The sequence below is a fragment of the Microtus pennsylvanicus genome, chromosome 19 (genome assembly GCF_037038515.1).
Source record: "Microtus pennsylvanicus isolate mMicPen1 chromosome 19, mMicPen1.hap1, whole genome shotgun sequence".
NCBI classification, from domain to species: domain Eukaryota; kingdom Metazoa; phylum Chordata; class Mammalia; order Rodentia; family Cricetidae; genus Microtus; species Microtus pennsylvanicus.
The window spans coordinates 1,196,746-1,223,919 of NC_134597.1; positions in this window are offsets into that span (position 1 = coordinate 1,196,746).

Consider the following 27,174-nt stretch of genomic DNA (forward strand, 5'->3'; position numbering starts at 1 on the left):
ACACTATTCCAAGATGATGTTTAAAATATCCCTCTTGAGATAGCTCAGTGAATAAAAGCACTTGCTGCATGATTTGACTTCAGTCCTTGAAACTCATGTAAAAATAGAATTGCCTGGAAGTCATGGAGCAGCTATCCTAGGTTACACAGAGTCACAGAAACAACAGTAAAGACTCAACATGGTGGACGGAGAGAATTGATTCAAAATGTTCTCTCTCAGCTCCGCTCACGTGTCTTGGCTTGTTTGCACACACCCCCCCAACACAATAAAATAGCTCAGTTTATAATAATATCCAAAAGAAGAAAATGCTTCAAAATAAGTTTAACTAAGTGTGTTAAAGATCTTTCTAGTGGAAAAAATTAGATAGTGAAGAAAAGTTCGAAGAAAATAACACTAATTGATAAATATGCAATTTTCATAGATTCAAATAAGTGTTATTATTAAACTGTGATCCATGAATTTGATGCAATGCACATTTTTTAAAAACAGAAATAGAGATAATTCTAGTTGTGCAGAATTACAAGAGACCAAGAATAATTAAAGCAACACTGAGCAAAAGATAAAAGTGTCATACTTTCTGATATCAACCTACATTGCAAACCTATATCAATTAAAGTACCACAGAAGCGTTAAAAAAAAGCAGGCAGTTAGACCTGCAGGATACAATGGGAGCACAGAGACAAACTGATATGCATACCCAACAAATCTTTGACACTGGCACAAAGAAAGAATACAATAATGACCCACTGGGAAAGGACACATTCATTGCATGGTGCTGAGAAAATGAGATGGGGGAGGGAGAAACTACAATTGAAGCCCTCTTATATCTACACAATAACACAAATAGGTAAAGGACCTAATTATTAGATCTTAAGCCGTAAAACTCTAAGAAGAAAACATGAGAGAACTCCTTGACACGGATCTTGGCAGTAAGTTTTGGATACAATACCAAAACACAGACAGCAAAAGAAAAAAGAGGTGTGGGGTGAAAACTAAAACAGCTTCTGCACAGCACAGACAGCAGTCTTTAAGACAAGGAGACAATCTCTAGGGCAGGAGGCAATATTTATAGATGATTCCTCCAGAGGGCTTTACATGCAAAACACGTGCTGAGCTTATGCAACTCAGTCACAAAGAGAATCAATTAAAAATTGTCTACAAAGAAGACAGCCAGTGTTCAACAGGTGTTTGAAAATAGTTTCAGCATTGCTAAAATTCATAGAAATGTACATTAAAACCATGACAAAAATATTAATTATCTTATGTCTCAGGATAGTTAACTAAAGTCAAAAGAAAGCAAGTTGGCAAGGATGTAAACTAAAGGAATCTTTCTTTATTCCCTGTGGCTGGTACTGGAAATTTCCACTCATAATGAAAATCACTATGGAGAGTCCCACAGAAATAAGAAAAAAATGGAATTACCATTTTTAGAATTACTATTTGGATACAGTGCCTATATTAAAAAGAGAAATAAAGTTATCTATCTACACAAAAGAAATTAGATCCATGTATTGAGTAGGCAGCTATGCTGTGTTCATTGCACCAACACTCCCAATAGCCAAGAAGGATGCTGTGGTGATTTCAAAGAGATGTTCTTCGTAAATCTTGGGTATTTGAATGCTTGAGTCCTAGTTGGTAACTGTTTAGGGAGAATTTGGAGGCCTTGCTAGAGGAAGTATGTCACCGGGGGCGGATGCTGAGCTTTCAAAAGACTTGCTTCATTTCAAGTTAGCTCCTGTGTTTTGTTTTTGTAGATTAAGATGCCAGCTCTCAGTGACTGCTCCAGTTCTGTGCCTCCCTGCCTGCCTGCTGCCATGCTCGCTTCCTTGGTGGTGATGTATTCTTAGCCTTCTGGCATCAAAGTCCCCAAATTCACCCTATAAGTTGCCTTGGTTGTGGTGTTTTATCACAGCAATAAAAAAGTAACCAATACAAAAGTAGAAACCAATTGTCTGTTAGACTATTAGCAGGCAGAGAAAATGTGATGTCGATAGACTTACACAGTGGTATATTATTCAGCCTTAAGAAAGGAAGAAATCTGGGGTTAGGGAGATGGCTCAGTCAGTAAAATGCATGTTGAATAAGCATGAAGACCTGGGTTCCCTGGTACTCATGAAAAAATCAAGTACAGCTGTGTAGGCCGGTGATCCCAGCACTGCGGAACTGGAGACAGGAGGCTCCTGTGGTCTTGCTGGCCAAGCAGCAAAGCTGAATTGGTGAGTTTCAGGTTCAGCGAGAGACCATGACTCAAAACAAGTTGGAGAATCAGAAAGACACCTTACATTGAATGTGGCTTCTACATATATGCACATACGCAAATGCTCACTCACACTAGCCATACACAAACATGAAAAAAGGAAAAGAAAGAGGGAGAAAGAAACAAAAGAAAGGAAAGAAGGAAGGAGGAAGTCATACTCGCAACAGAATGAATGGACCTTGTAGACCGTATGCTCTGTGAGATGTAACAGGTACAGAAAACCAAGTGCTGTGTACCTGTTACATCTCCCAGCATCCTCACAACAGCTCACAGCTGTCTGTAACTCCAGTCTCAGGGGACCTGACTCCCTCTTCTGGCCTCTGAGAGCACTGCATACATGTTACACAGACAGGCATTGAGGCAAACACCCATACACATTAAAATAAAAATAAGTACTAAAAAGTACACTGAACACTTGGCATTTCCTAAATCAGATGATTTCAAGTGTTCTTACAACCACTCCTGCCCAAAAATGGTGATACTAAGGCAACGAGCTTTCAGTTACCTTTGCTGTGTTTGTCAGCACACAATGCACGTGACTGTAAACACCACATTGCATATCCTAATGTGTATTGTATGGCCTGTCACTTGTAAATCATGCCTCAGAAAAGTTAGAAAAAGAAAAGCAATCTATTTCCTCTACATTTCCAAACTTCTCACTAATTCTTTCATTTTTGTTGGGCAGTGGATTCTTCCTCCTCCTCCTCTGGGCACTTTACAGGAGCCTAGAGTTTAATGAAGTGTACCCAGCCAGACACCCACATAACAACGTGGCCCAGATGAAGAATTGTGGAAACCATCTACCACTATGGAGGAATTTTCCCTGATAGGTTTCAGTGGATTGGCTGTGGTTGTTGCTGGGGAAAGGCAAAATTGCACTAGTGTTCAGCGTAGAGCCGGCCCTTCAGGTTTGATCACGGCAGGAGCTAGGACTCAGCTCTCAAGATGCTGAGGATGGAAAACATCTCTGCTCTCCATCCACCTTGACAGCCTATTCCTGAAACGGAGATGCCAAAAATGTCCTTTGATTATTTTGAAGGGAGTCATATGTTTATGTTTCTCCTGTCTGTAGATCTGAAATAATTAGAGCCCAGAGATAATATCTGAAGTATTTTATACTTCATCTGTTCCGACCGTGTGGTATTTACTTTTTATTTAGCTCCTTAAATGCACCTGGTCCTCGACAAATATGTAGAAGGACAAGTTTCCCACCTACCCTGGGGAGCTTGGGTTCCGATGCAGACATACATATAGAGTGGGAAGAATCTTGGCTGGGGAAAAGTTGGCAGGGAGGGAGGGGCTGGAGGGGAGGAAAGGTGCCAACTCAGGGAAAATGAGATGGGAAGGGGACATAGACTGAGAGGAGTTTTAAGGAAACCCTCTAAAGCAAATGGGCAGTTTCCTCAGCACAACACCTTTGGAAGGAGGAAGGTGTTAAGGAAAGCAGGAAAGGCCGATGTATTTTCCTTGTGTCTACTCTTCTCTCTGCAGCCTGTAATAACCAACATTCGAGTCTCTACGTCTGTACATTGTCCTTTTTAAGATTCCATAAATAAGTGAAATTTGATGCCGTTTGTCTTCTGTGTCTGGTATATTTCAATCCATATATTGCCCTCCAGTTTCATCTATGTCCGTGTATGGATCCCCTCGTTTTAAAAGACTGGGGGTATTTCATTGTTTACATGGTGTGTCTTCATTTCAATACCCGTTCTTCCATTGCTGGATGCTAGGCTGATTTCAAATCTTAGTATTGTTAATAACAGGATATTTATTTGGAGAAACTGTATTCCAATAAGCAGAGGACACATCTTGAAACCAGGCATTCTTGGTTTATTTCTAGATCTACTACTTATTTTCTGTATGATCCTGGAAAAACTACAGTGCCTACCCCAAAAAAGTTCTTTAAACCACGTATGAGACAGTACATGCCAAATGACTGGTGGCTGACATAGGGAACCTACAATATGTTTTTTTCAATGGCAAAAAAGCCAGTCCTCCCTGGGTGCCTTAATTAAGACACTCAATGCAAGAGTTGAATGTGAATGCCTTTCTCCTTGTTCCTCGGGACATGCTGCTCTTGACTGTTGCTCTGCTGATTATGGCCAAAGCAGCCATCACCTTAGCACCCACTCTGAACGTGACACCATATGTCACAACAGGGGAGCTGGATTTTCTGCCTGTCTGAAGCCATCTCTGGGGTCTGTTATCCTGTGGAAGCAGATACAAGACATTTCCTAAGAGCTTTTTTTCCCCTTCGTGCCCTCTACAGCCCGCATGTGGGTTTTTATTATTTACTTTTATTCATCTTGTCTCAGCCCCTTCTAAATGTCCACGACAATCTTCCTCAAATTCTGAGTTCCCAATTTCGATAATGTAAAATATAGATGTGCCAATCTGATAAGATTGTGGGTCCATCCCTATGAATATTTTGTTTCTGTGCCAAAGGACATTTGAACAAGAAGAGAAAAATTACCTTCAGCAACTGCTGAAATTAACTGACCTGTTAATTTCATACCTAGAAGTTTTTCATCTCTTTGTTTCTTGAGATATCTATATCATCTATATCTATATACTGTAGGGGAAAGGAAGCCCCTAAAAGACAAAATGATAGCCTCTTTTTTCAAGTTTAATCTCAAACTCTTCGCAAAGATAAAAATCAGTTATCCCGGACATATAAGCTGAGGGGCTGAGGAAGGTGATAACTGAATCGTGTGTTTCTTCCAACATAGGAGTGGGAAGAAGCACCTCTAACATTCCAGAGAAGGGAGCTTCAGTAGGAAGCAAAGTCATTCCTGCATATGAAGCCTCAAGGATGGCTGGCAACCGGTTCCGTTGACATACAGCTATCTGCTTGTGTCCTGCCAATGGCCCACAGCCACAGTGAAGAATCTTTTGCGGCAATAAGAAAGCCTTGAGGTAGTGATTTACAGACCAAAACTGCATAGGCACCAGAATACAGTTCCTAGGACTTACTCTGGACCCCTGTTTCTTACTGTTGCGGCCCTTGCTTTTCCTCTTTTCTGAGCACATTCCCCAGCCTTCCTTTGATGCCTTGCCTCTTCTCTGCAGTATGTCAGCTGGGAAGCCAGTCTGAGGAAATGTCTCAGGAACTTATCCCACCTTGATCTTGAGCCTTACTGTTACAGCCTGGCTTCTAGGGTTGCTGCAGTTGAAACCTGTGACAGCTCACTCCTCCCTCTCTTAAATGCTAAGAGCACATACAGAACTCTGACTTTTGGTTGAGCCAGTCATACAGACCCAACAGATTACAAGGAGGCAAGGGTCATATTCCCATGGGGGAGAGAGAGAGAGAGAGAGAGAGAGAGAGAGAGAGAGAGAGAGAGAGAGCGCACTCACACACAAGCGGACCCCAGACCTGTGTGCCATGAGGGAAGGGAGAAAGACATAGTGATTTATGCAAGAGCAACCAGCATGGAGGAGCATAGGTGGTGCCAGCAACTCTGGAGGCTGAGTTAGAAAGCTAAGTTGAGGCTAGGGGTTTAAAATCAGCCCAAGTACATGATGAGATCCCAAATCAGCTAAAGGAAGAGGGGGAGAAGGAGAGGAGGAGGGGTGGGAAGAGAAGCATTGTGTCAGAGGCAGCTTAAATGCGGTGTACTAAGTTCTCCTGAACCATGTCTCGGCTACAAAGGCTGAGCGTTCCAGGACTTGGTGCTGCCTTAGAGACCAGGAAGGTGTGGGTGTGTGGCTTCTTCTGCCTCTACCGGGACTGAGTAAACACTGTGCAGTGTTGTGTGGAATTCAGCTTTCTAAGTGGGTGCCAAAGGGACTGAGTGCAGCTACCTAGAAGGGCGGGGGAGCAAACCGCAGCCAAGCCTTGACTAATGGAAAGGTGGAATCAGGATAGCACTGAGCAGATACTTTCCCTCTCCTGCCTTCCCTTAAGGCACTTTCTCCCCTATGCTCATGATGTCTGCTGTAGTTCTGCAGGGCTCTGTCAACCATGGTCTTTGTGGAATCTTTCACCTTAGGAAGCATCCTTTTTATTTTGTTGTGTGTGTGTGGGTTTTGCTTGTTTGTTTGTTTTTCTTATGCCTGCAGCAGGGTTTCTTGTGTAACCCTGGCTGTCCCGGAACTCACTCTGTAGACCAGGCTAACCTCAAAATCAGAAATCAGCCTGCTTCTGCCTCTGGAGTGCAGGGATTAAAGGTGTGTGCCACCATTACCTGTCTGAAAACATCTCGTTTTTACTGTTTCATTTCCTTTGTCCTTCCTTCTTGCTGTCCTTGGATTGTGCTTCCAAATAAAACATCAACACTTAATCCATGTCCCAGGGACTGCTTTTCAGGGAAGTCAGAGGAAAAAGAAAGCTTTGTACTAAATGATGTTATACATGTTTACTTGAAGTCTGAGAGTCTCAGTGGTCTTACAGATTCACACGAAGGCGACAGAAGAATGGATGTTAGAATGCTTAGAATTAGGAGCTAATCATGTATTGTCAGAAAGAATGGCTTATCAGGCAGCCTCCCACTATCAAGGCATGAGAGGATGGAGAACTTCAGGAGCATTGAGACCAGAGGAAACATGCAGAAGTTAGGGTCTGGGAGAGGGCTCAGCAAGAGCACATGCTGTATAAGAACAAAGACCAGCACAGGCCTTTAATCCCAGCACTCGGGAGGCAGAGGTAGGCGGATCTCTGTGAGCTGGAGATTCAGCGTGTGGGAAGCTATCAAGAGAATATATCACAACATAGATCTTTACTGCCTGCAGGCTGCAATGAAGGAGTTCGCTACCCAGTTTCATTATCTGAATCTCTCCGACAGTGTTCTTAGCTGTGACCTCTCACCTTTGTCCTGAAGAATTCCAGTCATGGAATATTTGCTATCTCGACTGAAAATTGAGTGTGACTGTGTAATTGTGACTCTCTCTCTCATGTGTTAGGGATGTAGCTCAGTTGGGAGAGTGCTTGCCTAGCATGCACGACATCCAGCCAGTACCACATATACTGGGTGAGGGGGTATACACCTGTAATCCAAGGACTTGGGAGATAGAGGCAGGAGGAACCTAAATGTAAGCAATTGAGAGACCTGCCTGGAATGGACCTCTAATGAATCTCTGTTTGTAATAAATAAGTAAATAAAAGCGGTTTTGCTATTTTTACCATCGGTCTTTTGAATACACAAAAAATGATTAAAATTATTCTTCCGTATACTGATGCTAAAGCACTTGATGGCAGGTTTTACATTTTATATGTTCACCTCTTCATGAGTCACCCTCCCGTCATTTTGTTTGTGCTTTGGCACAAGGCGCCTCACTCTCTGCCACTTTGTCTGGTCAAGGCATTTGTGTCCTTCAATGATGGTCATTCCACATCGGGTTCAGAAACCAAGTAAAATAAGCCAGGCACAAGAAGAAAAACACCATATTCTTGCAAAAACCTTACCTTCATAGACACAGAGTTAAAACAGTGGTCATGTGAGGTTGGAGCAACCAACCAGACAAGTAGAAAGGCAGTTCCCAGGGGAACAAGTTGTGATGTCCTGCAGGTCAGTAGTGGCTGCGGCTCATAACAGGGCTTTGTCATACAATTCATGGAGATCCAGAAGAGAGGAGTTCTGCATTTCCCAGAACTAAGAACTACCTTGCTTTGATCACTGCACATTACATACATACATTGGATTGCCATCCTGTACCCTTGAAATGCATACATTTCAATGTCAATAAACATTTGTTTAGAAATGTGCTTGTTAGTTATCTAGATCTGAATGTAGTGCTTTTTTGTTCTTTAATATTTTTGCAGTGTTTTATATATCGTTAGACTATTGCAAAAATTAGGATTGTTTATTTCCTTACAAAATTCCATATTTCCATTATCAAACTAAAAAATTATATTAACTTTTCCATGGCCACTACTAACTGTAATAAGACCATCAACTAAGCTAGTGGTCTACCCCTTCCATTGCTTCCCAAACAGGGTTTTCCCACCCTCTACTTGTATACGAAAACATGAGTCTTTCAAATCCAGATTGAGGCCTTTCTATTAATTGTTACTAAAAAAATGTCATCCTATTTGAATTGGGTCATTATTAATGCCAGAGGTTTTACATTTCAGAATTTGCCGGCAAATGTTTTTATGATCTGTTAAGAATTTATAATTCTTTGACAATTTCATCCTTGTCTATATTGAGTTTTGATCATTTCATTCCCCATTATCCTCTGTGAGCTTCCTGCTTTATGTTTCTCTTCCCTTTCTCCCCCCTTCTCTCTGCTTCTCACTGAGTTTAATTAGGATTGCTTGCATGAGCACGGGGTGGGAGTTCCGGTTCGTGCGCAGCCTGTGGGTGTCTGTGCCACTGAAGAAACAACACCTTTCCCTGGGGCTGCTTAGATTCCAGCCCCACGCTTTCCATAGTAGGCAAACCGACAAGACCGAACCAACGCTGGTGCCCTGTGGATCGACTTCAACTAATTATTTAGCCATGGAGCATTGTGATGTCCGGCACAGTGTTTCTCAACTGTCCTAAAGTTGCGATCCTTTAATGCAGTTCCTCCTGTTGTGATCCCCCCAACTAAAAAGTTATTTTGTTTCTACTTCATAACTGTAATTTTGCTACTATTTGAATTGTAATGTAAATATCTGATTTGTAGAGTATCTGATGTGTGACCCCATGGGGTTTGTGACCGCACAGCACAGGTTGAGAATCCTGAGAACGGCTGCCCCTGGAATCTTTCTCAAAAAACTTGCTGAACTGTTTTCCTTTGGCTCACTATTTCTCCATCACTTTAGGGGATACTTGGGAAGAAAAACAGAGCCTGGCGCCTCCCTGCATGTCACACAGAATCAGCATGGCATCCTTGCTGCCAGCTGGCCTGGTGCTCCCTGCTGGGTTTTGGTTTCCTACTGTTGGATACGAACAGAACATTCCCCTTTGACAAGCTTGCTCTCTTTTGGATGAAGACCCTGTAATCATGTATGAGCAAAGTATGAGTTGGCACCACTGTACTGGACTACTGCTCTCTGGCATTAGAGATTTATCCATGGTCTAGTCTGATCGTCCTGTGTCCTGGGTTTCTTAAGAAGTCTGGTCACAGATTTGTCCTTCTAATGTTACATAATCTACGTAAGAGTGTCCCCAAATCAAACAGCCAAGGCCCAAGCCCACTATCAGCCTCTTCCTAGCACCTTCTTATTGATGTGTCCCATAGTTTCCCCAAAGTAGTGCTGTTTTGCCCTTCAGTGAGAAATATAACCAGCTCTAATCCTTGGATCAAAGGCATTGACATTCTGTCAGAAAAGGAGACAGAGTCACAGGCATACACACAGACACACACCCACTCACAAACACACACACACACCACATTTGTTTTCACTAGGGCCATAGGGGTCAGGTGGGAGCCCACAGACACATCCCCTTTGTATTTTCTTCACTAAGGATTCAGGATAGCTCTTGGCTTTCCCACTAGGAAGAGGAATCAGCAAGTTATTCCTCAACCCATGGCTACATGCGTTCTCTCCACGCTGGTGCAAGCATGGATGTGGAATCCGTGGCAGAGTCTGCATTGTCCTGTTAGTGTCTCGGTACGTTTTGTGTTTGTGCTGCAGCCAGACCCAGTGATGTCCAAGTGGCATAAGGAAAATACATTGCTTGTGGTGACCGTGGCATCTGCCTTTGGGAGAACAAGTCTGAGTGGTGGGCAAGGCTGGCTCATGGGCTGAGGCCAGGGTGGGGCAGAGAGAAAAGCCCCTCTCCTTCTGTAGCATCCAATGAGAACTAGATCATTGAAGCAGGCACAAAATTCCGACTGCTATATTCATTTCTAGCTTGATATATTTCATTTCAGGAAACATCAGTGTTTTCTTAGCCTTGGATTATGTTTGCACTTGAAGCCTGTGGTTTTGTTTGTTTCTGCCAATTTACATGTTAACTTTTGCCTCTTATTACAGTCTTTCTCTTTCCATTTAATTCAATAAGCATTCACTCATTCACTGTGTGCTACAATGCTGCATAGAATGACAAAGATGCATTAACTATAAACAGATAACCTAGAGAAAAGTATTGGCCGGGTTCATGTGTAATGGAGCATTTTTCTCTCAGACAACACGTATTTATTAAGCAAGCACTCCTTCAAAGGAAATCAGCCAGCCAGATGTAGTGACCCCTGCCTGTAATAATAATCTATTTGTTGAGCACTTCTACGCGTGTATACCGGACCAAGAACCTCAGCTTCTTTCTTTTCTTTCTCCGAATGAGTCCCCGAGATGAGTGTTGTCTTCCTAAGTTCCCAGGGCTAGGTGAGTGCTAGGAGTCACAGTGACTGCGGGTCTGTGCCCTTATAGACACTTGTCATTTGCAATTTGTCATTCTATTCCTCCACACTTCCTTTTTAAAAATATCCTCGCTCTCTGAAAACTTCTGCTTTGAGAAAGCCTTGAAAACATACATGGAATCTGAATGTTTCCTAAGGAATTTGACTTTTTTCTTCTTCTTTGAGTAGCATATGTGAACAACAGGCCTCAGAGCAGACCGCGGACTCTGAAGTACGCTCATTGCTCGGTGCGTTCTGTAGAGCCTTGGGAAGTTATTTTTAATGCAGCATGCCAGAGTGGCATGTTGAAAGATCCATAGTAACTAGCTAACAGTAACAGCAGGGCCTGCCAAGTAGATGTTCCATAAATCAGTCATAAACATAGTTACAAAATCAGGGCCAATGTCGTGTACAAGAGGGAGTGTCTTTGGAGAAGGCACAATTTGAGCACAGATTTATGGAATCACTTTGAATCTTCATGGGGAGTGAAAAGCTCTCATGGCAAAGGATTTTTAAGGAGAAAAAATTGGAGTAAGGAAGAAGCTTTCTGGTACTTTCTTCTGATGGCAGACTTTTTTTTTTTCTGGGCCATCAGGCAAACCAGGGAAGCCAAGGCAGACATGAAGTGACAAATGCATCAGATGCCGGTGTACCCTTTCTCATGGCTGTAATGGTTTTGGAATCATTCCTTTTCTATTACCACAGCCCATGTTCAGACCTTAATAACCTGACAGACTGAAAACCTCATTGCTGACCAATCGGACCTCAAACCTACCAAATTCACAACAGTAAAAGCAGCCCAGGTGGGATTTTAAACATCTAATCCTTCAAGTGAGAATTTTACAGGGAGCTGCCAAGTGCTACCAAACTCCATAAAAAGCTTGCAAGTTGGAAACTCTGGGGTTTTCTCCTGTCAGAAACCTACAGCACACACTTGCAGGGAACAAGATACTGCCTTTAGATTGGAATTTTTCTTTGGGAATCATAAGGGCTTGTTTACCAGGCAATGGGCGTATTGCCAACAGATACTAACAGGGAAAAGTCACTTTTGAAAAGGTCGGGAAGTGCCTTTTACTGGTTTGACTCTGCTGCGACAGAGGACCCAGGCATAAAGAGGAGACAGTCACCTTCCTCAGGGACAAAAATCTATCAGTGGGCAGGACACTGGAGTGCTGGCAACTTAAGGCTCAACGATGGAGCTGATGTTTGCTGAAAGGAGGAAACCCTTCCTGGAGCTATACCCTTTGTATAGGATGAGATTTTCTGCTTAATCGCACTGGCTCCCCTCTTCCAACCTGTTGGTTTAGAACCTACCAACCTCTTTGTGCTGTGGGTTTTTTCTTTTTTTTTCTTTTTGGTGACCATGAAAACTATTTTTTTTTATTTTTGCTGTGATCATAGGACACAAATTTTGGTGGTACATAGAATCAAACTCTTAATGGCTGTATTAACAAACGTGAAGATATGTGCTGAGAGATGGATGTGACATATACAGAAATAAGAGCAACTGCATTATTGGATTCACAACCAAACAGAAGGTTTTTTTAAAAGTTCCTTTTACCACATATACACTTTCAAATATTAGTCCCACTATTTACATAATTGTGTTAATATTGAATCATATATATTTTCAAAGTATAGCTAACACAATCAAAATATACATAGGTTGTAACAATTGTATTATAACTTGATGCCCGTTAAATTAAGAATGTTAAAGTATTAGGGGGACTAACTTAAAGTCTATCTAGCCTATGATCTAAAACACGTTTGTAAGTAAGGCTCTGAATGTTTGCTAATTGGATGTTGTTAGTAAGACCACTTGTAATAGCTGGTAGAACTACAGTTTCAGTGCATTTATATAATACACAAATATCCTTAAAAACTGTAAGATTTCGGTTGTTTTCATTTTATACTTGCAAAGGCAAGGTAAAAGTTTATTAAAATAAAAATGGTGGAAGGAATGGGAGAAGGGAAGGGAGTGGGAACTGGGACTGGTATGTAAAATGAAAAATGATAGTTTGTTTTCTTTTTCTAATAAAAAATTCTTCTTTTATTTGGACTGAATATTAATATACTTTAAATGAACCATTTTCTTTTGTAGAAGTATTGATGTATATATTTCCAGATTCTTAACATTCACTAATACATCACTGATATTTTTCTAAGAAATATATTTTCAATACTTTTAAAGTTTTGTTTTTCTAAAAATTTTGTGAAAATTTTTTATGTTTAACTTAGTTTAATTTATTAAGCTTTATCCCTTAAACTTAGTTTACCTTAATTTTTAATAACTTTACTTAAAACCACCATCCTCTTTATAAAGAGAGATGTTGTGGAGGGTAGAATAGGTTGTGGAACCAAGAAGGGAGACATCTTGGCACATGCCAACTGAAGAGAGATTCTACATTAGATAAAAGCCCTCTACCTACACAATTGGAGTTCCTGGGTGGGAGGAAAACATTGGTGCCAATGAGACAAAGGGTGTCTGCCTAACTGAAAAGGCTGGAGGTGAGTGAGGAGTGAGCTCTTCCCAGGGATCGCCTCTGTAAGCCTCTAGAGTTCTAGGATTGCAGGGGTCCTGACGTGTCTGTCTGATGTTGCAAGGAGGCCGCTTGTTTCGTTCCCGTCCATTTATCCCCACAATAATCACATAGAAACTATATTAATTAAATCATTGTTTGGCCCATTAGCTCTAGCTTCTTATTGACTAACTCTTACACATTAATTTAACCCATTTCTATTAATCTGGGTATCGCTACGTGGAGTGGCTTACTGGCTAAAGTTCTGGCAAGCGGGGCCACATGGCTTCTCTCTGACTCCACCTCCTTTCTCCTAGCATTGTGTTTAGTTTTCTCAGCCTAGCTCTGTTTCCCTATAGCTCCGCTATAGACCCAAAGCAGTTCCTTTATTAACCAATGATATTCACAGCATACGGAGGGCAATCCCACATCAGTCTGACATTACCTGGGTTCTATGAGTCCCAGCTCCCATTCTCATGCTTGTACAGAGAGTGCTTATCCACTGAGCCCATCTTTATAGCTTCCAAAGCTTGGACACTTTTAAAGAGTATAAATTATTTCTAAACCCAAACGCCAGGAGTACCAGTTGAGTCGGTGATCCTCATGAACATCCGAGTGGAGGAGAAGGGGATGGCCACCACATTGGAGTAGAGTGAACCAGAGAGGAGTGTGTAGTGTGACATTTGTTAGCTCCAAATGGAGGCTGAGATGAAGGGGAAGATAGACAATTTAGCCTCTTTCTTTCTTTTCTTTGTGCCCCTGCTATGAGATCCACACTGAAGTCATTGCTTCTCTGAATCAGGCTTCCCTTGTAAGTTCTAGGGGATAAAGGATGTGGAAATGCCCACACCTGGGTAAATTGCCTAAATTTCATTTGTGCTTTCAGCGTTCTCCTCTAAGTCTTGAATGCAAGGAACTGACAAGACCACGCAAGTGTGGGAATGATGTGAGCATCAAGAATGGTCACCATCTAGTTACAGATGTCCTTTTCTTAGCCAGAGGTCACAGCCCAGGCAACCAGGTAGGAGCCTGCACAAGTTTATTGATTTTGTTAATAATTTTTTTTTTTAGTTAGCATACAAAATAGTTTCGTTATCTTCTTCTTTTTCCCGCCACCACTCCCTGCAACAAGATTTCATGTAGCCCAGGCTGGCCCCGAATCAGAATGTAGCTGAGGTGGGCTGTGAACTTCTGCTTTTCCTCTATCCACTTTGCTTATGCTGGGATTAAAGGTGAGGGCTAACACTTTATTTTTATACTTATATATTGTACCTTGCTCATGTTCACCTTCCAGCTTCTTTCCCTTACTCCCTGTCTAACTGTTATTTGTTCATCCCCCTGACCAAATCAACTTGTTTTTGCGTTCATGTCTCAGATTCAGAAGCCATGGTATAAACTGTAGGCACACTCAAGACCTATCAACAAGCTTCAGAAACAGACCCCATTTTCTTATGATTAAAAAATAGATTTTTCTCATATAATATATCATGATTATGGTTTCTTATCTTTCTACTCCTTTTACTTCCTCCTCACCTCACCTTCCCTTTCATCCAGATCCACCCCTTTTCTGTCTCTCCTTAGAAAACAAACAGGCTTCTAAAGTATAATAAAATAAAATATAACAAAACAAAATAAGACAAGATAAAACAACTAATACATTAGAATTGGAAAAAACAGAAAGAAAAGAGCCCAGGAGAAGGCACTCCTTCCATACACAGAGAGCTCATAAAAACACAAAGCTGGAAGTCATAAAATCTATGTAGAAGACTTGATGCCGCTGTGCATGCGACCTCAGTCTCTGTGTGTTCATGTTGATTTAGAGGGACTTGTTTTCTTGATGTCCATCCCCTCTGGCTTTTATACTCTTTCTGCCTCCTCTTCTGGGGGTTCCCTAAATTCTGAGGAAGGAATTTGATGGTGACACCCCACTTAGGGCTAACTGTTCCAAGATCTCTCACCCTCTCCATAATCAGGCTTTCATTTGTATATACACTTTCAGTAAGATTAATGACTCAGGCTTGTCACACAATAAATTTAACAGCGAGTTAAAAGCAGGAAAAATTAGCAGTGATAGGTCCAGTTAAGTGAAAATGAAATGCATGGAACTGGAACAGTTTCATGGGAGAACTGACAAGGAATGCTGAGAGCTCTCAAGGCGCGAGATGCACGAGACCCCAGCAGGACTCTCTGCGCGTTCTGTCTGTCTCTACAGTAGGACCATTCTTATTTATAAAGAGTGTTTGCAGTCCATTAAAAGGCACTAAAGTGTCTTTAATTATGGCAAGAAAACATATGCTACATCTTAGGAAGGCTGCAATATAGAATGTGTGTTATTTTAAAGGGTTGGCCACTTAAAAGCCTCTGCTGTGTATCACAGGGCAGTCTGATGAACCTGATATTCCACCCAGGTGGTTTTTCCTTTAGAAAGAGGCTCATTGTCAGCCTTTTCCCCCCGACTGTACTTCAATATCAATAATTAACCCTATAGGTTAAAGGGGGCTTAACATGGCAACAAAGTGTTTTGAAAACAGCCTAGTGATTTGAAAACTAAGTAAATCATTAAATCAAGTGACCCCATAATCGAATGTTTATGGCTGTTTGAACTAAGCCAGTCAGTGGCACTCTAGAAAGAGATACCGGCCAAATGGTGTCATAAAATACAGCAGTTAGGCTTTATCTTATCATCTGAAAAGCCGCTTGTGGTTCTTCCAGAGGATGTCGGCTGTTCAGGTTGGCAGGCGGCAGTCCTCAACACCAAGGAGCAGCTGGAGTCACCGTCCCAGAGGGTCACTAGCACAGTCCCAAAGGAGCTTTTGTTTTCCTCTTCAGCATTTGACTTTGGAGTACGTCTTCACACTCTAAAGGCACTTGACAATTTTTATCTCATCAAAAAGTGGGGTGACGGGGGGGGGAAACAAATAAAGCTGCCTTTAAGGTAAACATAGGAATTTGGAGGTTCTGGAATAACATTATTACGCAGTTTGCTACTGTGAGAAATAACAAAAACCTGCTCAAACATATAGCCACCCTCCTGACTCCTGGCGAACAATAGAATTTCCACTTCTTACTCTACGCTGGCGGACAGCTGAAGAGTACATCTTCATTAGAAACCTTCATTCTAGCTCTGCTGACCTGACCACGCTAAGATTTATTTATCAGTCTTTTATGCCATAACTTAAATTGGTTTACTTTCATCCGTTCTTTTTTTTTTATAGGACTATAGATGGATTTCTGATAGAAAAAAAAACTATCCTTCATGTCTAACTTAGTAGCAAATGCTGCAATTTAAAAATGGCAAGCTATAACATCTTTGAAAATAGGTAAGGTACTCTTAATTATTGGGGACAAAAGCCCTACCAACCCAGGGGTTGTGCTGCCTAGTTTTATGTCAATTTGACCCATGCTAGAGTCATTCTGGAAGGGAGAACCTCAGTTGAGAAAATCCACCCTCTGAAAATAGCCTGTGTCCTCTGGTGCATTTTATTGGTAGTTGTGGGAAGGCTCTACACACAGTCGGTTGCTACCCTTGGGCAGGTGGTCCTGAGTGGTATAAATGAAAGCAGGTGGAGTGGGTCATGGGGAGCAAAAGCCAGTAAGCAGTGTTCTTCCATTGCTTCTGCTTCAGTTCCTGCCTCCAGGTTCCTGTCTTGATAATCCCTTCATGATGGATTATGATCGGGACATATAACTTGAAATAAACCCTTGCTTCCCTAAGTTGCTTTTGTTTGTGGTGTTTTATTACAATTGAAGTCCTAACTAAGACAATGATTGACCTACCAGGGACCATATCCTTAAATAAACCAAATCCCCTCTCTCAGGAGCTATCCACTACCAGTAGGACCTCAGTTAGGGGTAGGATTTTGTGCCCGTTTCCCTCTCCATCCTGAGATTTTATCTGGCATGGGATCGTACAGGTTTTGTGCATGCCCTAAACTGACCTCTGTGAGTTTGCATTTACAACTATCCTGCTGTGTCTGGAAAGTACTGTTTTATTGGAGTTATTCACCATCTTTGGCTCTTAGGATTTTTCCGCTCCCCTCTTTTACAATAATTCCTGAGCCTTGTGTGAGGAAGGAGATGTGATATAAATGTCACATTTAAGGCTGAGATTTTGGCAGTATCTTATTCTGTGCTCCTTGGCCAGTTGTGGGCTTCCATGTTAGTTTCTATCTACTTCAAAAAGAAACTTCCTTGAGGAGGCTGATAGATGCATTAATCTAGGAGTATAATGATAGGCCATTAAGAATTAGTTTACTACTATCTATATCCAGTTAGCATGATAATAGTAGATTCTTCCCTAGATCCTATGGTATGCCAAGCTACCCATTTGTGGCCTTAATAATGGTGCCAGGTATACACTCCCATGACATTCATGCCACTACTGCACCAGTGGGCACACGTTGCCAAACTGGTTGTTATTATAACTCACAAGTTCACAATTGGGTGAGACTGGATCCTTTTATTCTCTGGCACTAGAAAAAGGAATGGAGAAATGCTGTAATTAAATTATAATCTCAAAAACAAGCAAAAAGGTGTATAATCTTCCTAATTCCATCCTGCACTGGTAAAATGGAAACAATAACATCTACCTCATTAGTTGCTGTATTTAAGTGAGATGCTGTTTGTAAGCCAGAACTCCAGACAATGCTAATTACCAACGGGACAATTATCACATGAATTTTATGTATATTTTTTTAAAGGAATCATGTAATACTTTTGAATTGATACCCTTTTACAGTCAAAACAGCTTTCCGCTTCAACAAATTAATTCTTCCTTTTCTTTTGAAGTTTTTAGACATTTTGAAAAAATATTGCAAGAAGGCCTATGTATCCTTCAGCTACCTTTCTCGTGGTAACAGGGCCCGACATGTCTACAGTCGGTACATTGTGAGGAATGACTGTAGGGTTCATACATACTGTGGTGGTCTTAATAAACTCCCATTCATATCATTTTGAACTGATGCATAGTATGAAGCACGGTTTATTCAGTCATCACAACTCTTCTCTGGGGAATATTTTGAACGTACAAGCTTGTGTGTATTGTGGTTCCTAACAGTGCTGCTATTGACTAGGAATAACTAACTACGTGCATCCTTCAATATTTAAAGGAAGAGATCCCTAAGAGGGCAGTGAGGGGATGACAGGGCTGCAGAACCGTGCTGACCTTCCACAGGTTTCAGCACACAGTGTGACTTGTGCTTTCGCACGAGGCCTTCTTTCTTCAGACGCTTGTCAGCACCGAGACTTGCTCATTGCTGATGTTATCAATATGGTAGATTAGGAGAAGTAAAGGGTCAACTTCTTCAGTTAGTATGAGAAAAGTTTTGCTTATTAATACTTTATATTTCTTCTTAATATAGCTATTCAGGTCAATTCAAGACCTATCATTTAAAGCACTATATACACACACACACCCTCTCCCATCCTGCATTTGTAGCATTTTTGTATGGGCCAGGAACCTACATTTTCCCCATCGTAATTCTCAGTAAATTCAATCAAATGTTTCAAATGGCCTTTCTGATTTATTTTTAACTGAAAAAATGAGCAAATATGCAAAAAAAACCCCTTTGATTCTCTGCCAAAGCAGTGTGAGCAGGACAGAGCTCTGCACACAGCTTGTGCTACTCGGGTAGGCACTGTTCCCTGTGACGTCAGTCTATTAGTGAGATTACTTTCTAGTAGACAGAGCTGCCACCACCTGTGAGGAGGTGGTTGGAATGCCATTCTCATGTCCTGATGGTGGGTCCTCTGTGCAGCAGGCTCATGGCTTCCACTTCATGTTAGCTGGACAAATGTAATAGGTTACTAATACTGCCTTAGTCTCAGTACCTCATTCATTTTTCCATGTCTGTCTTCATTCCTTCCCCAAATTTTTGTCTGTAACAATAATTCAGTAGGCATGCATAAAATCCAAGATAAACTTTCTGCTTGATGCATGTTAAGGCCTCAGTCAAAGTCTAAGGAATTAGACAGCCTCACCAATTAGATGTTATGTATTCCATTGTTGAAAAAAAGAGAGAAATTATATTTAAAATGCTCTCACCCTGCTTTGCTACTGTTATTGCTTGCTGGACTTTATTTAGCAGGTACCAGGAAAACAGAAGATATGGGATTGGAAAATTATGTGATTGAAGTCAAAATACTCATAAGGAAAATTCTTCTATAAGCCAAAGGAGACTTACTCCAAATACTCTTCTACTTCAGTATCTTGATTACTTAAATTGTAAACAAATTAAAATATGCAGATAAGCTGTGTTAACCATGGTTCTCTAAAGGAACCACGATTTATTAAAGAAGCTTATAGTCTACGGTCTAGCTAGTCTAACATTGGTTATCCTTGATGGAAGAATTCAATAGTTGGTCAATTCACAAGGCAGATTGCTTCAGTTGGTCTTCAGTATACAGTGGAATCCCAAAGAAGTGGACTTCAGTGCCAGTGAAGGAATTCCTCGGCAGCACAATAGGTGAACTTGCCAGTGAGAGTGAAGGCAAGGGGGCAAAAATCCAAGGTCATTCTTCTTCCCTGTTTTTATAGAGAGACGGCCACCAGAGGTGTGGCCCGGGTTTAGTGGCAATCTTCTGAGCCAGGCCAAATGATCTAGGTTTAAGCTGAGTCTTCCCACAGCAAATGATCTATTCAAGAAAAAATACTTCACAGGTGTGCACAACTGCTTGGGTTTTAATAATGCCAGATGTATCAGAAGTTAACAACTAAGAATAGCCTTAGCAGGAGGTGTTCTAGGAGAATGAAGAGAAAGTCAGAACAGGAGCTGGTTAGATAACCCAGTCAGTAAATTGTTACCACACAAGCAAGAGGACCTGAGTGCAAATCCTAGGACCTACGTGAAATGCCAGGTATGGTGGCACATGCTTGTAACGTCAGCCAGTCCGGCCTAATTCATAAGCTTGGGGTCTAGTGTGAGGCCCTATCTCAAAAAAGCAAGAGGGATGACTCCTGAGGAATCGTGCCTACGGTTACCCCCTCCTCCACTTGCATGCTAACACACACACATGCACATGCGTACACAGATAGAACGAAAACAAACAACAGTTTCTCCCTGCTCCTCCACTGTTCACATCCTGTATTTCAGCTTTTCTTTTCCTTTTCTCTGGGCCGTGTGTGTGTGCATACACTCATACCCACAGATACATATATATTTAGCAGTGTATAAATTGGTATAAAAATCACATTTTTTTGTTTGTTTTTCGAGACAGGGTTTCTCTGTGTAGACCTGGCTGTCCTGAAACTCACTCTGTAGACCAGGCTGGCCTTAAACTGAGAGATCTCCCTGCCTCTGCCTCCCGAGTGCTGGGATTAAAGGCATATGCGTGCCACCACTGCCAGGCTACAAAATCGTATTTTAAAATAATTTGCATTTTATACAAAAGCTACTTTGAGGATTTGTGTATTTGTTATAGTGAGTCGTGTTTAGATAAGTGTTACCATTCTTTCCCTTGAATAGGTAGATCATTGTAGGAACTCTTCTAGTTGACTAACAAAGTCCAGCCCCTCGGAGCTATTGGAGCACATAGCATCGGGTGGGCAGACTGCAGCATTGAGACTGCTTCTCTAGAATGTTCATGCAGCTGCAGACAGTGCTCTGCTTTTCCCTCTCCTGGCCTGAAGACCATGGCACTCAGCATCACTCTGGTCTCTTGTCTCACTCCCTGAGAACCATAGCACTCAGCATCACTCTGGTCTCTTGTCTCAGTTCCTGAAGACCATGGCACTCAGCATCACTCTGGTCTCTTGTCTCAGTTCCTAAAGACCATGGCACTCAGCATCACTCTGGTCTCTTGTCTCACTCCCTGAGGACCATGGCACTCAGCATCACTCTGGTCTCTTGTCTCACTCCCTGAGGACCATGGCACTCAGCATCACTCTGGTCTCCTGTCTCACTCCCTGAGGACCATGGCACTCAGCATCACTCTGGTCTCTTGTCTCAGTTCCTGAGGACCCTGGCACTCAGCATCACTCTGGTCTCTTGTCTCACTCCCTGAGGACCATGGCACTCAGCATCACTCTGGTCTCCTGTTTCACTCAGGGCCATGCGTTTATTTTCATTACCTACTTGGCTTCTGTGAGCATTTCCATTACTGACTCATGCATGCAACCAATTTCATGTTTTCCTATCTAAAGTTGACTTTATAGTCATTTCTCCTAACTATCCTAAGACAAACAGCATTACTTATCCTATATGCTGAAGAGCTGAAGCTAGGCCAACCCTTCCTGGATTGTAACTCATGTGTGACATCTTTCTTAGTCTGGCTAATTCTATGTATTAACTGTGAAGGGAGAGCTGCCAGGACTTGCTCTCGATCTGATGGTAGGCCTATAGATGCTGTGAAATCATGTTGACATATGCCAAGCTGTCATGTCCACACCTCTGTTCATTAGGGGGCTCATTGTACAAGTCCCCTGTCTACTGTGACATCATATTTACTTCTGATAGATAAAGATCCATGCCCAGATGAACAGATTCTTAGGAAGGTTCTATTTTTATCCAATTTCCACATACGTATGACAAATATTTCCATAGGATTAATGACTAGGTGTTCCAGCCTCCTCCACCCTTATTAAATACTGGCCTTTTCTTTCATACTTGGAACTTTGTTGAATTTATGAATGAGAAACATTTTCCATTAGTAATGCATCCAGAGTCTTTAACCTATTAGATTTTGTTGCATATATTGATTGCTCTTTAAAAGAATGATTTTCAATGTAACTAATACAAAAATAACTTGAGAATTTAATACCTCTTACAATATTTTCATATTTTGAAAGCAGCATATATAGACTTTATTTTCTGATAAGATATAGAATTAATCAAAGGAATTGGTAGCCTTAGCAATCCTTGTTTTTATCATTTGCCAAGAAAGTTTTCATAGCTTAATAGAAACCACACAGACACCAAATGATTTGGTTTTTATTTCTTTTTTTTTCTAGGCAACAAACCAGTTTTTCAGTCTCCATGGACACCCAGTAGAACAACAGTAGTTAGATCTGTAAAATCCTCTATCTGAATTGAAATCTGACGATGACCTTGAGATGATGATAACAGTAGGAGCCTTTGGTGACACAGAGATTACCCAAGAGCACCCTGGGTGTGCCACACTGATGACCCACCTTCCTTCTTTGTCAGTTTCTTATTTGAAGAAACTTGTAAGTTTATTATGAATGCTGTCTTTACGACTAGGAAGTTAAAGTGAGGAAGTTCCCAAAGAAGAAGACAGTGGGGATCTTTCTCTCTCTCTCTCTCTCTCTCTCTCTCTCTCTCTCTCTCTCTCTCTCTCTCTCTCCTGTCTGTTCTGTCTGTCTCCCTCTCACACACACACACAATACACACTCTCATGCATACACACACTCACTCTCTCTCACACACAAAATCACACACACTCACTCTCTTTCTCTCTTGCACACACATACACTCACACACACACACTTTCTCCCTTTCATATAAATGGATCAAAAACCTCAACATAAAACCAACCACACTGATCCTCATAGAAGGAAATGTGGTAAGTAAGGAATAAGGATCAATAATATCCTGTCACATTAGCGGTGGCTGGGCAGAGGCAGGTTTAGGTTGGGCTGTGCTGAGTCACTCATATGCAGACATTATGGCTAGAGACAGGTCACCAAACTCGAGTTAGACTTAGGAACTTATACTGGACCTCATGCCTGGGCCTCATGAAGCCCAACAGAAAGTGGATTCCTGGGGGGAAAAGAATGGGTACATTTCTCAGATCACTTTCCCCCTTCCTCTCCTCTCCTCTCCCCTCCTCTCCCCTCCCCTCCCCTCCCCTCCCGTCCCCTCCTCTCCTCTCCTCTCCTCTCCTCCCCTCCCCTCCCCTCCCCTCCCCTTCCCTCCTCTCCCCTCCTTTCCTCTCCTCTCCTCTCCTCTCCTCTCCTCTCCTCTCCTCTCCTCTCCCTATCTTGGAACTCACTTTGTAGACCAGGTTGGCTTCAAATTCACAAAGATTTGCCTGACTCTTTTGTTGGGATCAAAGACATGCACCACAATGCCTAGCTCTTTTTGTTTTTGTTTTTCCAAAACAGAATTCTGAACGGTAACATTATTAACAAGAAGAGGCTGTAGTGAGTGTTAGTTAGCTTTTAGAACCCAGTTATAGTTTTAGGGTGTATAATGCTGATGATTCGAGATGATGATACACTGTCATTAGAAAAAGTTAATGAGAACAGGAGAAAAGTCTGAGGAAGGTGTTATCGAAGAAATAATGAACTTTTGAAATTCAGGGGTTGACACATTTGCGTACTGTTTCCCGAGAGCTCCCTCATGAGTGAAGTTACCCACTCCAGGGAAGTCACATGTATGGAACGCCTTCCAAGCAGTCACACGTTGGCAGAGGGCAGAGTGATTGACACAGTGAGGCCCGGAGAAGCAGTGCAAGCCACGCGTTTAATCCTCTTACATAAGATGAAGAAGGTCAGGTGCAGGGAACAAAAAGCACTTCAGCAGTTTTGGATGCGAAGAGATTTAGTACAGGCATAAGATGCGCCCACATGCATGGGAAAGACTTAAAACAGTAGCCTTCTGTATGCTTGTCCTTCAGGAATTATTCCTAAACGCTTGTTTGCCACTTGGCCTTTAGATCATTGGCTTTGGCTATTCATCTGGGCCCTTTTAAGCAGAGTCAGCACCAAACCGCACCTACCAGAACCATTCTAGCCAAAGGAAAACACCATACCTTACCACCTTACTCATTTAATTCCAGGACAAAGTTACAAGAAGACTCACTGAAGATATTGAGCATGTAGATCTGTCAGCATCTATGGTGATGGGGAAGTCCTGAAGAAGGAGTGTAAGGATGCTCAGAATCAACTGGCTTTTCCAAAGTCAAGTCCCACCATTTTAGAGTAGAGATAGAGGAGGCAGAGAGTCCCAGTGTGCCCGTTTAGTTGTGACTCAAGTTATGTGAGAAGGAGAGCAAGAGATGGACAATTGAAAATGGAAAATGTTGAGGACTTTAATTTTATGGAATTTTAAGCCCTTGTGGTATCAGTAGGTAGACTGGTCCAATAAAAACCTCACATGAAGTTTCAGAGAGCATTAATGAAGATTGAAAAGTCTAAGACATACCAGATATTGGTAATGATTGGAAGGCAAATAAAGCTCTCATATGTAGCTTGTGGGAATGAAAATGGTTTAACCACTTTGGGAAAGTTTATCATATTAGTTTGGTGTGCATCGTGCGTTCATCTGAGTGTGAGTGTGCATGTATAGATAAAAGGAAATAAATGCTACTCTTGATGGATGCATGCATGTGAGTATGTGTGTGTGCGCGCACCATAAAAAGGAAGTATTTTATACTCTTGATGCATACATTCATGTGAGTGTGTGTGTGCATGTCACAGATAAAAGGAAACATGCTAACATGCTACTTGTGATGTATGCTTTCATGTGCGTGTGCATGCCATAGATAAAAAGAAATCATTTGAGTGTTCAAATTATAACATATATAAAGTCCATTTGTTGGAAAATTAAATGCCTAGATTTACATGTTAATGGTATTTGGATGCAGGGCCTTTGGGAAATAATTGGAATTATGTAAGGGCAGGGCTACCATTACAGCTTTAACAATCTTACAAGAAGCTGGCATGCTCCCTCTGTCTCAACCTGCAACACTGTATTAGGGAGTGTTTTCTAGAAATCAAAACCATAAAGGGGTTTATAAATTCCCTTTCATTATATATAATATATATATCCCCTGATATTATTTATGTGTGTATCCTATCATATATATCCCCTTATCATACATATATTTGTGTTATATATTATATATATTACACATCTATTATATTATATAGTATCATTATATGACATTATATAGTAAATATACATTATGCAATCCCTTTTTAATATGTAAATATATACATATAGAATAAAAGGGGATATAATATATTACATATAATAAAAGATACTATGTTAGATTGGCTTACACAATAGGGGGTCAGGTAATTGAGCACTGGCCATTCACATGTTGGAAAGAACTTGGAAATGGCTCAGTTTAAAGTGCCTCAGAAATACCAATTTGCTGCTGAAAGTCTAGAGGATCATTCAAGAGTTGAACTATAGCTATGGTAGATGTGTCCAGGCTGTATTTGAACTGGTGATAGAACTTAGCAGTACTGTTCATGCAGTGGTCATTTTGCAGATGTGGAAAAATGCAAGTTAAAGACGGATAAAAGTTTATACCCAGGCTTGAGCAAGCTGCTGAGGCCACCCAATGTGTGTCAGAGTTGGATTCCTTGCAGGGAAGTCAGTGATAGGAAGTCACTTCATGAAGCCGTGAAGGCGAAGCCTAAGTTTGAATGAAGACCCAGGATGCTTGAGATGCCAGGACTGTGGCACATCCACCAAGGAGAGCTGCAGACACTAAGGGAAGCCAGCTGGAGAGCTGGAGAGGTGGAGAGCGGGAGAGGTGGAGAGCCGGAGAGCCGGAGAGCCGGGGAGCAGGAGAGCCGGAGAGGTGGAGATTGGGAGAGGTGGAGCTGGAGATGAGGTCTCCACAGGCTCTAGATGCTGGGCATAATGCAGGCTTCAGTGGTTCCTCAGCCTGGGTTCAGATCTGACTTTGGGCAGGGCTTTCCTTGCTGCCCTGAATGTGGGTGGCACCATTTTGTGGGCTAAGGTCTTAGACTGAATAAAAAGAAAAGCAGAGAGCCACCTCGTCACTGCCTGCCCCTCATCCCTCTCTCTGCTCCAATCCCTGAAGCCACAGTTGGGAGCTGCTCCCACTAGGAACCTTTCTTGCCACGAGGGATGCTTTTCTTTGAACTGTGAGCCTTTCATTGATTCCATTAGGAATTTGTCAAAACAACAAGAAAACAACTAATTTTAACTCTCTATTTTAGTGCAGCAAGGGCTCTCTCACCAGATGCTGAACAGATGCTGGCCCTGTGCTCTTAGACTTCCCCATTTCCAGAATTGTGAGCCAAACAAACCTCTATTCTTAACAAGCTACCTGGTCTTGGGGATTTCGACATAGCAAGAGAACACAGAAGAAGACCAATGTTCAGTGAATGATAGCATGGTAAATGGAAAAAAGATAAAAATACACATGTAATACAATGTGATCCCAATTGTGGCTGAAAGGAAACAATAAACAATGTTAACATTGGTTGTGTCTGCTCAGCAGAATGACACGTGATTTTCATTTTCTTGAGCTTTTGGAACTTTCTCTAAAATTAAGCAACCATTATTTTCAAAACCAGACAAAAACCCAATGAGTAGTTGTTTCATACAATTCTTTCAGAGCTAGAGGTTTTTTTGTACCCAGGTGGATTCCACGGTGACAAAATAGTGGCTACAATTCTCATCGTTCCATTGATGGGATGTAGTTTGTAAACATTCTGGAGAATCTGAGGTGGGATCCTGCTATAAACCAGCCTTCAGAAAATGAGTATCCAAAAGTAGTTTTGGTTGATGAGAATTTCCTAATGAAGTAGACTGCTGTGTGTAGTCTTCAATAAAAAGCTTCTAGGAACTCAGAAATAAAATGTATGCAACCCAGGTGTAGTCATATTTAGTCTATTTTAAGACAGTGTTTTCAACATTGAAACCCTAATGTGTATTTTCTTTCCCCTCCCTTTTCTTTCTTTTTGCAGTCCTAGGGATTGCCTCTAGGGTCTCAGTTATCCTAGAGTGGCCTTCTATCCCTGAACTCTGTCTCCAGTCTTCCTTACATAAATATTCAAGAACAGTTTATTAAGGTTCTCAGTCAATAGGGCTATTGTTCTTTTAAAGCATCCTTTAATGAGAAATTGACCACTGCATAATATTTAGAGTTCTTAGGATTATATACAACTATGATTTATGTTCCTTTGCACACATGGAGTAAAAATGTCACTTTGAAAAAGAAAACTGCTTCATTGAATAAGCATGCTATTAATGCATGGTTTAAGATGCCATGATGTTGTGTGAGGATTTCTGTCCTTCCTGGTTCCCACAGTCGTTAAGTCCCAAGGAAATCACACAGAGATCTACATTAGTTATAAACTGATTGGCCCATTAGTTCAGGCTTCTTATTAACTCTTATAATGTATATTAGGCCATTATTTTTGTCTATGTTAGCCATGAGGCTTGGTATCTTATTCGACGAGGCAGG